The following is an 18,197-nucleotide window of genomic DNA, read 5'->3' as shown; positions in this document are numbered from 1 at the left end:
CCTCTTCAGGATCTATTGTGCATTGCAATTTTATCCAGATGTGTGAAGAAATAGAAAAGTTATAGCTACTTTAATTTACATAATAGGAGGGGGAAAGAAGAGCAGTAGAATCCAGGTAAGATGAAAATGAGTCCAGATCACTCCATAACATAATAGAAATAAACCAGAAATGGGTGTGGGTTTGGAGTCACTTCAGTGGGGCAGGGGACATTTGTGCGAAAACCCATTATTCATCAGAAATGTATATGCGTAATTAAAAAAAACAGCTGGAGATAGAACTGTTTGGAAGTTAGAGTTATTTATTATTAATTTGTTATTTTTTGGTGGGGTTTAAGAATGATTTTGATGCAAATATAGCACACACAAATAGGGATTACAAATATTGGACCAAGTTAAGAAGTCATGCATGCTTGTGAGACATGCCTAATTATACAGCAGTTACAGCAGGGATGGGACAGTTGCGACCTGGCTATTTCACCAGGGCAGGTAGAGACTATGGGCCCTTCCACACAGCCATATAACCCAGAATATCAAGGTAGATTATCCACAATACCTGCTTTAAACTGCATTATCTGAGCCCACACTGCTATATAATCCAGTTCAATGTGGATTTCATACAGCTGTGAGGAAGGGGGCTGCATTTCCATCATGGAAAGAGGACTGCCATGAAAGGGAAAGTGCTAGAGTGGAAGACATAAGTGGGAGCTCAATATAGGTCTATTCAATTGTTTGCCTAGGCATGCTGGCTACTTTTACTTTCCTGATCTGTGTGTTTTGCTTTGCATTCAAGCACAATAAGAAAAAGGCCACAATTTTTTTTATTACAACTGTAGTTAACTGGGTTATATTTTAAGTATGTTCAAGTATCAGTTATGTGGAGTTGTGTGTTTGTTCAAATATTGATTGAACATGGAGCTGAATGACAGTGGATTGGACCGAACTTGTTTTTTGAATCTATTGTGTCAGGATGTGAAAAACGTTTGATGGGCATTTCCCAGAAAAATGTAACATCTGGCTTCACAATACTTCTACGCTGGACATTATGAAGACCCAGAAGTTTAAAAACATCTTATACATTATGATGATATATCACCGGGGCTGGCCCTAGGTAATTTTCAAGGTAAATTTCAAGCAAACAGTATTTTCCCCTTCCTTCTCCGCCATCGCTGCCTTCTCCTTCCCGAGCAGGAGCCAGAGTGGGAGAGAAGCAGCAGGAGCAAAGAGAGGCATGCTGAGGGCGGCAAGGAAGGCCCTGGTGGCAGCAGCGAGGAGGAGGAGGTGGAGGAGGAAGAAGCACCAGCAGCAGCACGAAGAGAGGAATAAACATGTTGCCACAGCCTCCTCTGAGGGCCTAACTGGCCCCCTCCCCGCTGCTGCCTCCTTCACCTCCTTGTGGCCTAACCAAGCTGCCCTGGGCGGCCACGCCTTCGCCTCAGGAGGAGGAAGGACTGCCCCCGCCAGGAGACATGATCCTCCTGCTGCCCTTCTCCTCCCCTCCTCCTCCTCCTCCTCCACTAGGCCACAAGGCCTGTGTCCCCAGGAGGCGCTCTTCCTGAGGGAGCCCCTAGCCTGCCTGGGCTTGCGCCCCTCGGGGATTGATGCTCTACGCAAATGCATAATTCGCCTAATGGTTCAGCCGCCCCTGCATATAACATGAGTCCTGACCAGTACGCCTTCCTGCAATCTATGGTTAAATGAAAATGCCTTTTTACCAGAGCACCTCACATTTCACTGAAGGATACAGAAAGAACTGTTTTCATGCTATCAGTTATGCTATCCATTTTAATACCCAAGGAAAGAGCCTTTGGGATCCTGGAATTTGTGGTAAGGAAGTGCTATACAGCATTCTGATGCCGAATGTTGCTGGTCCTTACCAAACTGCAAAAATGTATACGATAGAGGAAAAATGAGTCAGCAGTACTACACTCCATAAAAAAGGATCATGGGAGTTTTGCTAGTCATAAGTTAGCAAAGCCATGATGCTAATCAAGGGTTAGCAATGTGATCCTGCAGCAAAGAACAAGGGTAGTTCCCAAGTGGAGGGAAGTTAAAGTTCTAGTGTATGTTACATGCTTTAGACCTCATCTGGATTTTCTTGCTGCTTAATTCTAAGTAGACAAGTTGGAGCAAGTTTAGAGAAGAAGAAAAAAAAGGATGTTAATAAAGGTTGATAGCTGGGCATGAAGGGAAGACTGTTGCACTGACTCTTTACATATGGTACCTCAAGGCAGGGTTGTTCTATGCCAGTGGTTTTCAACCTGTGGGTCCCCAGATGTTTTGGCCTTCAACTCCCAGAAATCCTAACAGCTGGTAAACAGTTTAGGATTTCTGGTAGTTGTAGGCCAAAACACCTGGGGACCCACATGTTGAGAACCACTGATCTATGCAGTTGCAAAGGCTAGGGCCAGGTTTAATGGTCCAAAGTTACAGGATGTAGATTTCAACTGAAGGATAGAAATAACATCTTGTCAGAGCAGGTCAGCAATGGAACCAGTTGCCTGGAGAGGTGGTGGGATCTCCTTTTCTGGATCAAAAAAGAAGTTGAATGATGTTTAGCTAGGGATCCTGCATTGAACAGCAGGTTGGATTCAATGGTTCATTAGGTACCTTCCAATTTTATGATTGTATTATTCTATGAAATCTGATGATTCCAAATAACGCAGCTATGGCAATCAACATGAAAACACAGTACTATAATTGTGTGATATGGAAGACCTTAGGTACAATGAGGTAGATGTTCAATTGTCTGAATGAACCAGTGTTTGTTTCTTCATCCCAACACTCCTGGAGAAAGTTTCAGGTAAAACCAGCTACCATCACCACCTTGGGGGAAGTCTATCACTTTCTTCCCATATTTCCTCTTCAGGCTACAACCAAATTTTCTTCATTGTCTTCAAAACTCTCCAAACAAACACACACTTTGTTTTGTTTACCCTGATGAAGATTTATAGAAAACTCAAAAATGTGTGCAGTATTTTGTGATCTCTGGGGTAGCTATGTTTTCTGGAAATTGATTTTGGCCATTGCATGGCTTCTTTTATTTTTGTCTGATTTCTTCTTGTGGTAGCTATTCTTAAGGCTTAAATTAGAGAGAAGTCAGTGAATGAAAAGGAGAGAATACCTTTTAAAAGAAGTCAATGTAGACAAGGTACTTTCAATTTGGCATTAACAAAGCTCTTGCTATTTTCTTGATGAATACCACTCTCACACTTTAATATTGGCAAGGTGATGTCCTACAAGATGAAACCTGATTATAGGAAATATTTTCACAGAGAGGAAGAAGAGAGAGAGAAAGAAAAAGAAGAGGAGAGAATAAATTATATGGGCATTTGGAAGCTGTACAATAAATGCAGTTCTACTGTGCTTCATTTACATAAGCCTCTTATGTGAGACAATATCATTATTACTTTTCTGCCTACCTTCAATGGTAGGTTTCCCCCCCACAACTGCCATTTGATAAAAAGGCATAAAATTAAGCTGTTATTGTGTTAACGATGGTACCTTGTTTCAATTAGGTATTTAGGCATTATAATAATCCGTCACTCAAAGGCTATTCCACTGTGTAAATGTGTGATTATAAACCAGCTAATTCCTGAGCAACACCTCTATCCTTCAAGAACTGGTTAGCCTGCAGCAACTCTTGATAAAACATACCACCCTCTTTTTTAGGAATAAATGTGTCTGTTTAAGCTTCAGATAATGCAATTAAAAGCATCCCGTTTTGGCTTTAGAAGATTCTCTTAATTGCAATTTGTCTTTACCTTAAATCCACCTCAGATGCAAAACTGAATATGATGAAAACCATGATGTAAAGTCTGCTTTTAGAAACATGTTGCTGTCTCTTTTAAACACCTTTTTTTTTTATATTCCCTGGGTAAAGTGGATATGAAATACTGGTGGATGCCTGACTTTCAGAGACCAGTGGGATTAAAATGTGGTTTGTGCACCCATGCCTCCTGCAGCAAGGAGAAGCTCCAGGTAACTGCTGAGGGATATGGGGTTAATCAAAATCCATTTTGCTGTGCTCACTTCTTGCATAAACAGACAAGCTCCAGTGGGCTAATCATGTAGCAAGAATGTCAACAGTTCTCTGACCTGCAAAAAAGGTGGCTCAAAACTATATTCAGATCACTTGAATGTCCCACAAGCATTACTCCAGGGCACTGTGAGAAAATTAAATATTGTATTTAGCAGCAGAAGGATGTGGGGATCATTTTGAGTCCAGACCTGACTTTAGAAGCAAAGAGTTACTTTTAAGGAGAATTAATAGAATGATATACTGAAGTTGTCCATGAGCAAGAATGGAAGAAGGATGCCCAGGGGCTCCACTGCTAAATTATGCATGGTGTTACAATTTCCCGATACCCATTTTCTTAAAATTAATTTCGGAAAGCACTGGCAATTATTTATAAGGTCCTATATGTCTCAGGCCAGGCCATTTGAAGATTTGTATTTCCTCATGTGAACCTGTCTGAGCAGGCCCGTAGCCAGGATTTTGTTTCGGGGAGGGGGGGGGGCTCTTTCACTCAGACTCTGAGTCTGAGTGAAAGAGGGTTTACCCTAGCAAACCTTTTGTATCATTACCCCAATCCCCCCCCCCCTCGGCTACATGCCTGTGTCTGAGCTTTGGGATCTGTAGGCGAGACATGTGTCTCTATCCCACAACATTCAGCAGAACAGTTGATGGTAAATGGGAGAGGACCTTTTCTATGGCAGGTTCCTCCCTAGGTTATCCAGACTGACTCCTTCTTTTACAGTAAGACTTCAAATCATTTTAATTCTGTTGTTGTTTAATATTGTTTTAATCTCAATTTTATGTATGTGTGCAGGGGCGGCTCAACCCATTACGCAAAGTAAGCATTTGCAGTATAGTTTATTTTGCCCAAGGGCACTCTTGAGGTGCTCTTGGGAGAAAAATAGACCTTGACATATGCGAGTTGTAGTTACTGAGATGTATAGTTCACCTACAATCAAAGAACATTCTGAACTCCACCAATGATGGAATTGAACCAAATATGGCACACAGAACTCCCACGATGAACAGAAAATATATATGTGATTGGTTGGGGGGATGCGCCAAAATACTGTTTGCTCACTGTTGAAAATTATCTAGGTCCTGTATGTGTGCGTTTGTGATTTTCTGTGTTCTTGTAAGCCACCTTGAATTCCAGTCTGGGGAAAAAGCAAGATTCAAATAAAGTAATGGATGGAACTTCCCATGGCATGAGGAAAGCCAAGTAGTTGCCCAAAGGTACTGCATATCTTTATCAAGGAAAGCCTGTCTGTTTATCAGTATTCTTCAGAACTCCCGAGATGTCTGCCAGTTTGGCAACACTTACTAGTTGATTTCTCTCCAGCTGGCCTTAGATATTTCAAATTGTTTTGCACCAAAACTGCAGGAATAATACCTCACTGTGGAATGTCTTGAGAAACAGACTACATGATGAATACCATGGGTCAGTGATTTCATAGTTATGAGACTAGCATATAGCATCAAGGAATTATGTGGTGTTTCTTCTGAATTCTTTTATGGTTCGTGTGAGATTGATGATGTGGGTGGTGGTATGCATACTTATGTACCAGGAAAAAAAGTCCAACTCTAACACATATGAAGCATACCCTATGTTTTAATGTGCTAATAATGCTAGACCTTTGTTACAAATTGACATTTGTTACAAAATGTATGCAATAACCGTAAAGTCAGTAGAAATTACATTTGGGCACTTAGGCCCTTCCACACAGCCCTATATCCCAGAATATCAAGGCAGAAAATCTCACAATATCTGCTTAGAACTGGATTACCTGAGTCCAAATTCAGATAATGTGGGATTTTCTGTCTTGATATTCTGGGATATAGGGATGTGTGGTAGGGCCCCCAGTGAGACTAAAGCTACAGTATATGACACAAACCTAAATAATGAAAGTGTTATTGTTGTTTCTCTCTCCTCCTCCCACTCAGTAGGTGCTCCATCTTTCACACACCTGCAACAGAGTATTAGCAACATGCATTCCCTCACTCCTTGTTGGTGAGCGAAGCTACAAAATTTGTGTCATGGCCAAAAGTAATTAGCACTTGACCCATTCATTATGAGTGTGTCTCCCCTTTTCCTCTCATTTTTACTTTACTCTAGTAGCAGAAATCCAATGTTGAGGGTGGGGGCCAATTGACCTCCCAGTTATCTATTTAAACTTCAGATCCTTTCCAGTAATTTGCATTTCTTATGCTACCAAATATTTCTTTATTTCCTGAGAATTTTAAGCAGCATTAACAGCTGGTTGTACATGTGCAAAAACCATGGAAAAAACTGAGCTGACAGAGCAAATAAAAGCTCATTGCAGTTAATTAAGATGAGCAAATTAGGTTTCACCAGAAGCTCAGCTCCACACAAATTAAAAACCAGAATAAATAAAGCAGAATTGAAACAATGTAAACCCCGTCTTACAATCTTGATTTTTCTAGTACAAGAAGAAACTTCTTTTGGACATAGAACTGCCAACTAAAATTCACTTATTTTCTTAGAGGTGGGGAAAATATCTCAGTCAGTATTTGATTACCATCCTGGGTTGTGACTGGGATGCTATATCCTGCTCCAAGTTTGCAGGGACATTTCTGATTAATCCTCTGTCAGTCAACTTTTTCAGCAATTTTTAAAATCTTAAATTTTCTCTCTCCTCCACACACTTTCCCCATTGTCTTCAGCTACTTTAATTGCTGCAAAACAAGTTTGACATGCAAAAAAGGTTTGACATACAAAAATATCTCACAATTGGTTAATTCATCATGGGAGGAGAGGAGGAAGTGGATGTTTATCTTTCCCAGTAAAAAAAAAACAAACCAAAGTACAGGTAATATCAAAGTGCAGCAGGATCTCATTGCTTATATGTTCTTCATCATTAATAACTTGTTATATTGACCACATTATGATGTTGTTTACCAAAAGTATCCTAGTTTTTGTCTTTGAAATATTGAAGATTACAGGATACCACATTTGTCTGGCCCCTCAAGGAAACTTCCCATTGGAGAATGAAATATGTATTGTCGAAGGCTTTCATGGCTGGAATCACTGGGTTGTTGTAGGTTTTTTGGGCTATATGGCCATGTTCTAGGAGCATTCTCTCCTGACGTTTTGCCTGCATCTATGGCAAGCATCCTCACAACCTCTGAGGATGCTTGCCATGGATGCAGGCAAAACGTCAGGAGAGAATGCTTCTAAAACATGGCCATATAGGCTGAAAAGCCTACAACAACCAGATAATGAAATAGCTTGCAGGGACCATTCTCATAGAAAAAAACTGCATCTTGTTCTATGACACACCACCCCATTTGCCATTTTAAAAAAGGATTATAAAGTTGACGTAAGAAGAAGGGGCAATGAACACAGGGTGGGAAAGTGAGAAGACCACTAAAGTTGATTGCTGGGGAGCTGAAGGAGAACTGCTTTTATTCTCTCTTACTGGACCTAAGTGAAGTTTCCAGATCCAACAAAAAGAACTTTATGCTCCCATTAACTTCTCTTTGATTGTCAACCCCAGAAGTTTATGAAAAGGACACATGGGCTTCTGAAATACAAGCATATTGCCAAAAGAAAGTGGCAGCTCAGCATATCTGCCAGAGCCAGAATGCAGCCAGCAAATAGGCTTTTCTGGTTAGTTAGGGCACCCTCTCTTTATGTAGACCACAGGAAAAAAATATATAGGAATCTGACTTTGAAGATACCTTATCTGTGGAAATGAAAACTAATTTTTTTTACAAAGGTTGCTAGCATATGAGGAAAATGTAAAACACTAAACCCTTAGAACATTTTATACAATACAATGAAACTCATATATATATATATATATATATATATATATATATATATATATATAGTCATCAAAGCTACTTTGAGAGCACTATTTGCAAACTTCCTGCCTAAAGATAAAAAGGTCAGTTTTAAACTTCCTGTAGCAGTGACAGTCTGAATTACTGTCCTTACCCATGACTATGCTCTTTGTTATAATTTCCCTTTTCTCATTTGGTGGCCCTTCAAACATGATGTAAAACTCTATTGTACGTTGATGTTATTGATCTCCAATGCATTGTACTTCAGCCCTGCAAATGTAAATGCCAGCTATGTGTCCCATGCAGAGCCCAAAAGATCACGACCTTTAGGGTCTTGAGGTGGGATAAACAGGATATATGTCTCCCCCCTCCCCCCCCCCCCCCAAAAAAAAAAAGGTTCCTCTCCAAGTCTCTATTTTATGGAACTTGCTCTGGGCAGAAGAATTGATTTACTTTCTTCTGAGATATAAAGTCTGTTTGAGTTTTTCTGATATTTTCCTGGGGAGAGACTATGGAAATGAATATACTTATACTGTATCCTCTAATCCATGTTCTTCATTCAGTGGTCTTTCTGCTTTTAGAAATGCATTGCTCTCCACACTGAATGATGCTTCTGTGTGCTGCCAGTTGTTTTTCCCCAGCCATCCTGTGATTACTGTCTTTTATTCTTCTAGTTCTTTGTCTTTTGTCTCCTGTTGGCAATTCCCTCACATCTTGAATGTATTGGTCTTTTTGGCAGTATCCTGCTTTTGAAGAATACACAAAATTCATTTCCTAATGTCCTCTACCTTTCTTTTTCAACACCAGCAGCCCCAATAAAAAAACCTCCTTCTCTCCATAATTTGAGATTTTAGCATAGAAATCTCATTCTCTCTGTTTATGTTTCTTTTACACACACAAACACTTGAACAGCACTTTTGCCTGAATAGACAGTCTTAACAGCCCATTTGGGTATTGGAGTTGTATATCCCTTATCCAAAATTCTTGGGATTTGGGTTGGGGTGTTGTTGTTTTTTTGGATTTTGGAATATCTGTATTAGCATATATAGACGAAATATCTTGGAGATGGAACTCAAGTCAAAGTACTAAATTAATGTGTGTCTCATATACACATTATACACAACTTAATGGTAATTTTACAATAATTTTGTGCATGAAATAAAATTTGATACACTGAACCATCAGAAAGCAAATTGTCACTATCTCAGCCACCCATGAATACAATTTCAGATCCTTGAGCATTTCAGAATTCCAGATAAGGAATGCTTAACTTGACTTTAACTGTATTGAATAACCCACAAGATTATGAGAGTCTTCTGACCCTCCCTCTCCACCATCCCTTTCTTCACATGATGAATAACAGTCTGAAGAGATGTTCCACATTGTGTAGTGACTTTTCACACAACCTAGAAGATAGTGGTACCAAACTGCTATAATTCTGCAATTTCTGCACTGTGGATGGTCTATAAGCAGGCTATCATAGGGGTTCATTCACATTACGGAATTATACAGCTATTATTCCAATTTAACTGCCATAGCTCCATCCTATGCAATTCTGAGATTTGTAATTTGTTGCAATACCAGAGCTCTCCATCTCAGAATTCTAAATGTGGTTCCTTAAACTATGCTATTTATTTATTATTTATTTATCCCATTTCTATCCCGCCTTTCTCAAACCCGGAGGTGACTCAAGGCTGCTTTCAACGCAGCAGCCATATGATGCCGTAACAATATACAGTGTATAATATAAAACATTTAAGCAAATGTATAAAATCATACAATAAAACCATTTAAAACATATAAAACCTATAAAACCGATGTCTTCATCTCATTGTCCAAAAAACATTGTCTAAGCCATTCCACAATTCAGTTCCACATAGATCCATGTTAGTCTATTGCACTGCATTTCCAAAGGCTTGTTCAAAGAGTCAGGTTTTTTACTTTTCTTCTGAAGGTCAGGAGGGAAACGGCTGATCTAATAACTCTAGGGAGGGCATTCCACAGCCAAGGAGCCATCACTGAGAAGGCCCTGTTTCTTGTCCCCACCAGGCACAGGCATGTAGCCGGGGGGGGGGGGGGGCTTGGGGGGCTTCAGCCCCCTCCCTGAAATACTCATGGTGGTCTGCAAGAAGGCCTTACTGGTACATTATTTAAACTGTTATATTTATTCATATCATGATCTGATCACCATGTTCAATATATCCCATATGCATGGGGGTATTGGGGTAACAATACAAAAGGTTTGCCTGGATAGACCCTCTTTCACTCAGACTCCCCCCCTCCCCCCCGAAACAAAATCCTGGCTATGGGCCTGACCAGGCATGCCTGCAAAGAAGATGGGACTGAGAGCAGCCCCCACCACCCAGCCAATCGTAAGCTCCTAAATGGTTCATAAAGAGAGAGAAGTTTAAACAGGTAAGCTGGGCCAGAACCATTTAGGGCTTTATAGGCTAAAGCCAGCACTTTGAATTGTGCCCAGATGCAAAAAGACAGCCAGTGGAACTGATGCAACAGAGGAGTTGTATGCTCCCTGAATGCTGCTCCAGTAAGGAACCTGGCTGCTGCCTGCTGGACCATTGGAAGTTTCTGAACAGTCTTCAAACGCAACACCACGTAGAGCACATTGCAGTAGTCTATACAGGATGTAACCAGAGTGTTATATATAATACTATAATTCTGTAGTATGAATGGGCCCATCTATGACCAACATGGGTTCAGTTAATTCATCTGTAGGAATTGCTAAAGGTAAGGTGGTGTAAGAGTCAATACCTTAAATATCTGCATATGAAACTCTGAGGAAAACAAGCCCAAAAGCAGTTGAATATCTATTTTAATGAGCTGAATCAAGGAACACTTCCCATCCCATACTTACATGGTTTTTGGTGTCAGAAATCAGGAGACCAAACATCAGTGCAAAGCAATTTTCAACAAATCTTGTTTTCTTTCCCCAGGAAACACACCAGTAATATACCTTTGTCATTTTTGTGTCCCTTCAAAAGAATTATGTTTAAAACTGCTTATCTAGAAAATCTCTTCTCTCATCTGATATATAGAATGCTGGATTCTGAGCTGTTTCTAGCACACTTTTCTCATCTTCATTCCTTCCGATGAATATGTGTTGAGCAGTTTCCAGAACCTCAGTTTTCTTTGCACAGCGGAAATATTCATCATACTTGTTAAAGTTTATATTACCCTGTAGCAAAGCAATTTATCATAGCCATACATGAATGACTTTTCTGATTATTAAAATAGTGTTATAGTAGAAACTATTCACATCATTCCAGTATTCCATCTAATTTATTTTTGGTGTTTGACCAAAAGGTGATATGAACTACAAAAAATATGTATGATTTAGAAATGGATACCAGTGATATTTAGAAGAGTGCAGTTGCAACTTAGAAAAAATATATGTTAACATCTTTTATAAGAGGACAAAGTTCTACCATTGCACATTTTGGTCTGAGCCAGTGTGTCAATCTCCAATCAATGGTTGAACTGCGGCTTTTAATAATTATTCACAGTTAATCTATATTTGAAGTGTGTTACTGATCCTATGGTCATTTAATTCTAAAAATGTGGATTGGAAATGCAGCTCTTGGAAAACCTCCAGCAATACAAATCATTATCATGTGATAATTGAATAGGGCAGATGAAAACTGATTGTGCCCAAGCACACAGTAAAACCCAGGGTTCATTGTTGTTCATTTGCTTAAAACAGAGTATACAAGCTGTACAAAAGCTAGACCTCATAGCTGAACTGATAATGTAATTGTTTTGTGATCCACATCCATTTTACCAAGAAAAACTGAATGCAGGTCAACATTCCACTAACCAATATGACAATTCTTCAAGCCACAGATCACTTTTTGTACCTGTGTCCACCATTCCGTGGCTGATTCTTATTATGACATCTCATACTGTGTGACTAAGATAACATAGCTGTTGCTCCTGACCTTATACCACCAAATGAAGAATTTTGCTTCATTTCTTTATAATCCTAGCAATTGAAACATAAAAAGTTTCCTCCTGTAAAAGAAGTTAACATTGAAAATAATAATGCAGTGAATGTATTTATCCCAGTAACCTAGAATAAGTTGTAATTTTTTAAATTTTCTTTTAAAATAGCAACTTCAAAAAATTCTGCACCAAATCAAACACAAATGGGGGATTAAGTTGATTTTTATATTATTTCTCTCACCCACTTGGATACCACCATCCTCTTCACAAGCCTTAAAGTCATATTCCTTCTTTTGTCCTTTTTAAAATTCATGTGGTTTTGGGCAAATCTTCTAAACTCTCTTAGCTGTCTGATACTCTCAAAACCGACCTTTTTGAATTATTTTTCTACAATTCTCTAGAAGAAACCATTATATTGAAGTGCTCCCATTTTCATATATAATAAGAGAAGAGTGTATAAGCAAAATTGCAGGATACTTCAAAATAGAATTCATAATGTGCATTAGTGGGCTTAGATGTAAGTCACATAATATGGTAAAACCCATTAAGGAACAGGTGCTCTGGTGACCTGCAACTCGAATCCTCTATGCCATGGTCATGAAACAGTGAATGCTGGGGATTCAATAACCTGGTTGAAGTCAATCTCTGTGGTGTCTCGACCTGATTGCAGGGCTTCCTGTGTAATTCTCTTGTACTGGCTTAATGCTGCCTTAAATGATCAGTGTAGAAGTGCTCTTAGTTAGCGAGCTGTATGATGTACTTTGATAAATAAACTGGGCCCATGTTATGTTTCCAATCATCTATCTATCTATCTATCTATCTATCTATCTATCTATCTATCTATCTATCTATCTATATTTGATGATGCCTTAACTTATGAGCAACCCAACTTACATGTGATCCAACTTGCAGGTTTTTCAAAATACGAGCCATCACATGGTTCTTTTTTGTTTCAAGATATGAACAGAAATCCTAGTAATGAGCTCACCTTCCACAGTTCCTCCCAAACCCTCCTGCCACTCTTTTTTCCTCTCTTTCCCTCTCTTCATTTTTTTGCTCCACCTCCAATAAGGAAGGCAGGAGTGTGTGCATGAGGCAGTGCCATCTTCATCAACCACTGAAGAACAGGAGGAGGGGGAGGGAGGGAGGGAAGTAGAGGTGGGTGAGAAGAAGGAAGCGGAGGAGGAAAAGCCATTCCTTAGGAAAAGCCATTCCTTTTCCCCTCCCTTGAGGAAAGTGAGCTCCCTTGGGCTGGTGAAGGAGCAGGAAGGCTTCTCTCTCACACACAACCTCCCTGAACAGTCCCGAGCTGCCAACAGGAGACTCCAGTGAATGCCTATGCCATGCCTGATGCAGCAACCTCTGCCTCTGCCATCTACACTTACACAGAAGCAACAGCAGCAACAGTGGCCCCTGCACCTGTTTCCCCCTCCACCACTGCCATAACAGCAACTGCCACCATCACCACCAAATAATGGAAAAGACAGGGAAGGAGGGAGAGGGAAAACAAGTAGGCAATTGTGGCTGTGTTTAACCTCCATCCACAGTCCATGCTTTTTTGGAGTAGTGGGTGAATGTAGGAACCTTGATGAACTGGTTGTGCGTCCTTTTGCATCCTCTTGAGATCCTTTTGAAAGGAAGGAAGTGGAAGATGGGCCTTTTTTTAGGGGGACTGGAATGGATTAATAGCATTTCAAGGGAGAAATTTGATTTGACATATGAGCAAATTGAGTTATGAGGTTGGTCACAGAATGAATTAAACTTGTATGTCAAGGTATCTATCTACACACACATACACAAACAAAATCATTTTTTTCTACTAAAAAACCCTGGAATTTTGTGCAGATAATGTTCTGAAGTTTAAAAAGTCACATCAATCCAGGATTCTTCTTTTCAGAATTTACTGACATGCAAGGAACACTTTCTCCAACCATACTGGAATATTTTCAAATGTTATTTTATCCCTACCCTATACCTTATAACACTCAACTCAATGTGAAACTTATATTTTGTTTCTGCATATATCTATATATCCATATCTATATGTGGAACCAAGGAGAAAGAAGGAAGGATGGAAAGAAGGAAGGAAGGGAGGACATTCTAATGATCTGCCTGTGCTTTATTTTCCTATTGATTTGGAACTTTTCTTCACCAGCCCTGGTATCTTAGCTACTGTGCAGCATAGATGCACCAATAGGAAAAGCCCCCTTTTAGGTCTGTAGCAGCCAGGAACCAATAAAACACCTTAGGTGATGTCAAAAAAAACAAAACAATACCTTACAGCAGCAATGCCAGCTGCTTAGATTTAACATTATCTTGCACTGGCCACACAATTCAGAACTCATTTTGTCCTTTTTATTGCTGTTGCACATTAAACTGAATGCTTTGGAGATTTGTCAACAACTCCCAGATCTCTCTCCTAATCAGTATTCCGCAGCATCTTGTCTTTTAGCAGATGGGCTATGTTTCTCTTTTGTTCCAAGATTCATTGTTCTGCAGTTATCAGCACTAACTGCAGTTTGTCAGTCATTAATCCAGAGGCAATAATCACTCTCAATAAACCACAAATACTTTTTTGACCTACTAGCATGCTTGGGTGTGCAAAGATACTATGTGTCACATACAGCCATTGCACAAGTGGGTGTGAGTGTGTCTATATAGCCATTTCATTCATTTGGATTACAGTGAAGTGTACAGTTTATCTAAAAAGGCTTATAAACAAGGAAGGATTATTAAGGCTTTGTATAAAAACAAGGATGGTGTTATGGCAGAAGCAGCAAAATGCTGCCAACAAGATATGAAAACTCCAGTTTCCTCCCCCTCCTCATAACATATGTTGGAAAATGTATTCTGTTCATCAGACATGAACCACTAGCAGCCCTTTTGCAGTTTAATTATGTTTGGGTAAATAAGATATAGCTATTTTGAGAAAAAAACAAAACACATGCAGAGGAAAACACAGAATTAGCTTTATTTTAGAAAGCTGCTATGACTCACAATGGCTCTTAACATGTTTTGTTAAAACAATATTTCAGAAAGGTTGGATGAAATTTAAGTTCAGAAATATAAAAAGCAGAAACTAAGGAAATGAATGAACGTGATCTGAATATGTATCAAAGTGTTCCTTAAGTATTCAAAATATTTACAGTACACGTTTACAGTGACAACCATGGGGCATAAAATATATTAACTTGGAGTCTTCTGCATGCTTTGGAGATAGGAAAATGGGATTTGATATAGTGTATTAGTTCCTGAAATCCCACTTGCTTCTTTCAACAGCTGGGAGAAGAAGCCTCAAAGAGCGTTTTATTTTTCTTGCACATATGCATCCAAGCGACTGCGAAATATTTTGATAGTGAAGGAACGGGATAAGGGAAAGCAGAATCTCTTAAGCCTGAATGAAGTGCAAAATGTCATGCAAGTGACTAAGCATTATTTCATTACTACATTGCCTCTTCCTCCAAAATGAGCCTGAGGTGGCTAATAACAAATTAAAAATAAAATTCTAATTATTAATAATAACACTAATATAACAAACATTGCCAGCTTAGAAAAGATCCCCTTCAAGACCAGACAAATATACAGACCAAAGGCTGCCCCCAAGAAAAATACATTTGTTTGCTAGAGGAAGGAAGGGCATGTGGCCCGCCCATTGTTATTGTGATTGTGTTTATTGGAATGTTACTTTATGATTGTGTTTATAACTTTTTCTTTTCTTTTATGTAATTTTGATGATGCTCTTTATTGTTTATGCTCTGGTTTTATCTTGTTGTAATATGTTGTCCGGCTTGGCCCCATGTAAGCCGCTCCGAGTCCCCATTGGAGAGATGGTGGTGGGGTATAAATAAAGATTATTATTATTATTATTATTATTATTATTATTATTATTATTAGGAGGGGGGGAGAGAAGGAGAAAATATAATCTCTCACAGAAGGAAACGTTTATGGAGAAACCAAGAAAGCTGTTTGGTTTGTAAAACTGTCTGAAATATTTCACTTTTGCTTTAGTTCACCTCTCCAAATCATGCATTCCTCCCAACTCTACTTCTGTTCAAGGGTCAACAGCAGTCATCAGGATCCTCCCATGTGAAATACCCCCCTAGATACCCCCCCCCCAAATCCGGGTCAAAAATAGCACCAATTTCTTTTTCACCCATAAGGAATCCAAAAGTACAGTAAGTGAATGGCCTTCCTGTTGCAATGGGTGGTCCTTTAAGGAACCACTGGGAAAGCACTAACAGGCAAATATTAAGTGATGCTAAAAAGAAACCAGTTCTTGCAAGAGAAATATTTTGTAAGCTAATAGTCCAAAGGAAATATACTAATACCACGTTAAATATTTTAAACACAATTACTGAAAGGATGAGGTGAGTCAGTATAATCAAGCTGTCACATTAATATATTCTGTCATTTCTTTCTTCCATAGGGAAGGCTGAGCGACGAAAGATAGATGCTTTTGAACTGTGGTGCTGGAGAAAAGTTCTGAGAGTGCCTTGGACAGTGAGAAGATCCAACCAATCCATACGTCAAGAAATAAAGCCTGACTGCTCATTGGAGGGAAGAATAGTAGGGGCCAAGATGAAGTACTTTGGCCACATCATGAGAAGAAAGGAAAGCTTAGAGAAGACAATGATGCTGGGGAAAATGGAAGGAAAAAAGAAAGAGGGGCTGACTAAGGGCAAGATGGATGGATGGCATCCTTGAAGCGACTGGATTGACCTTGAAGGAGCTGGGGGTGATGACAGCTGACAGGGAGCTCTGGTGTGGACTGGTCCATGAAGTCACAAAGAGTCAGAAATGACTGAACGAATGAACAACAACAATAGATAGATATAATACATGTCATGTTGCTTCATGAAAAAGGTAGGAGAGATCCTTAGTTACTCATTCTCTGATACTGATATAGACGCTAGTGCTTAAAAACTGTCACTGCTGCAATGTTTGTGGTGGCTAGTACACCAGATTTAAATAGAGGCTGAGTATCCCTTATCCAAAATACTTGGAATGAACATTTTGGTTGTTGTTATTTTCAGTTTTTGGAATACCTGTATTTGCATATACATGTGTATGTACATAATGAGATTCCTTGGGGATGGGATCTGAATCTAAATACTAAAATATTTTTTGTTTCATATGCACCATACGCACATACCCTGAAGGTAATTTTAGATGCAATATTTTAGTAATTCCATGCATTAAACAAAGTTTGTGTCCATTGGATCAACAGAAGGCAAAGGTGTCACTGTCTCAGTAAAACATGTGGACAGTTTTGGATTTTGGAGTATTTTGAATTTTAGACTTCCAGATAAGGGATATCCAACATGTAACAGAAGTTACTCCTTTATAAAAATTATAACTCCTGGAATTCCTCAACCACCATGGTCACTGGCCATCAAGGCTCAGGGATATTGAATATATATATATATATATATATATATATATATATATATATATCTGCTGAACTTGCTGACTGAAAGGTTGGCAGTTTGAATTTGGGGAGCGGGGTGAGCTCCCACTGATTGTCCTAACTTCTGCCAACCTAGAAGTGTGAAAACATGCAAATGTCAGTAGGTCAATAGGTTCTGTGGGAAGGTACTGGTGCTCCGTGCAATCATGCTAGCCACATGACTTGCAGGAGTCTATGGAAAACGTTGGTGCCTTCAGCTTAGAAATGGAGATGAGCACAACCCCCCAGAATCAGACACAACTTTTACCTCCCTCATTCTCCCCCCCCCCCGTTGTGTGTATGTAAATTACATCAGCCTATTTATTTCCAAAATCAATTCCAAATGCTTTTCCATAATAGTTTGGGAAATGGGGTTGTCTGATGGCAGGGTCAGGCTCATATAGGTAAAAGTAATTCATCAATTCCCAAATTAAAGTTTCAGTTTTATAGTTTTTTATATATTTTAATGAGTTTAATTTTATATTGCAGGCCCCCTGTAAGAAATGTTTATTAGAGAACAGTCGTGAAACACATTAAATAAAATAAGTGGTTTTATTAAGTGCAATCACTTTGACCATTACTGAGAAGCAATAAATATATGTCTGCTGACCTGACCTTTTTTTTAAAAAAAAAAAACACCCTTACAATAAAAGGATGAAACATAAATTGAGAGGGCGTGAGAAAGAGAGATTGAATAGACTACTAGTAAGTATTTCACAATTCCACTTTGATTCACTTCTGTGAAAGTAACCACGGGATGACAATTACGTTTGGGTGAAGTATCATTTACACCCCCTGCTGAATCTGCTGATTGCACTTAGGATGCTGTAGAGGACACATTTCCATCTCAATCCAGAAGGCATTTGCATTGGATGGGTCACTTCAAAAATAGGCGACACAGAATAAACATTTGAATGTGCTTCAGCTATTGAAGTTTCTGCCAAAGCCACATATTTGCTGCAAATCCATCAT

At 39.2% G+C, this 18,197-nt stretch overlaps 1 long non-coding RNA gene across 1 annotated transcript in view; it reads left to right on the top strand.

Annotated features, from left to right (window-relative positions):
• The window catches only part of LOC137096388 (uncharacterized), a 31,859-nt gene extending 15,212 nt beyond the window's left edge, over positions 1 to 16,647 (top strand). The window contains exon 3 of the long non-coding RNA XR_010909424.1: positions 16,206 to 16,647. This is a non-coding gene — a long non-coding RNA (uncharacterized lncRNA). The remainder of the gene's footprint in view (positions 1 to 16,205) is intronic.
• Positions 16,648 to 18,197: the final 1,550 nt, after the last annotated feature.

This window comes from Anolis sagrei, chromosome 2 (genome assembly GCF_037176765.1).
Source record: "Anolis sagrei isolate rAnoSag1 chromosome 2, rAnoSag1.mat, whole genome shotgun sequence".
In the NCBI taxonomy this organism is placed as follows: Eukaryota; Metazoa; Chordata; class Lepidosauria; order Squamata; family Dactyloidae; genus Anolis; species Anolis sagrei.
Note: the sequence above shows the minus strand (reverse complement) of the source record. Positions and strands in the feature narration are given on the sequence as shown.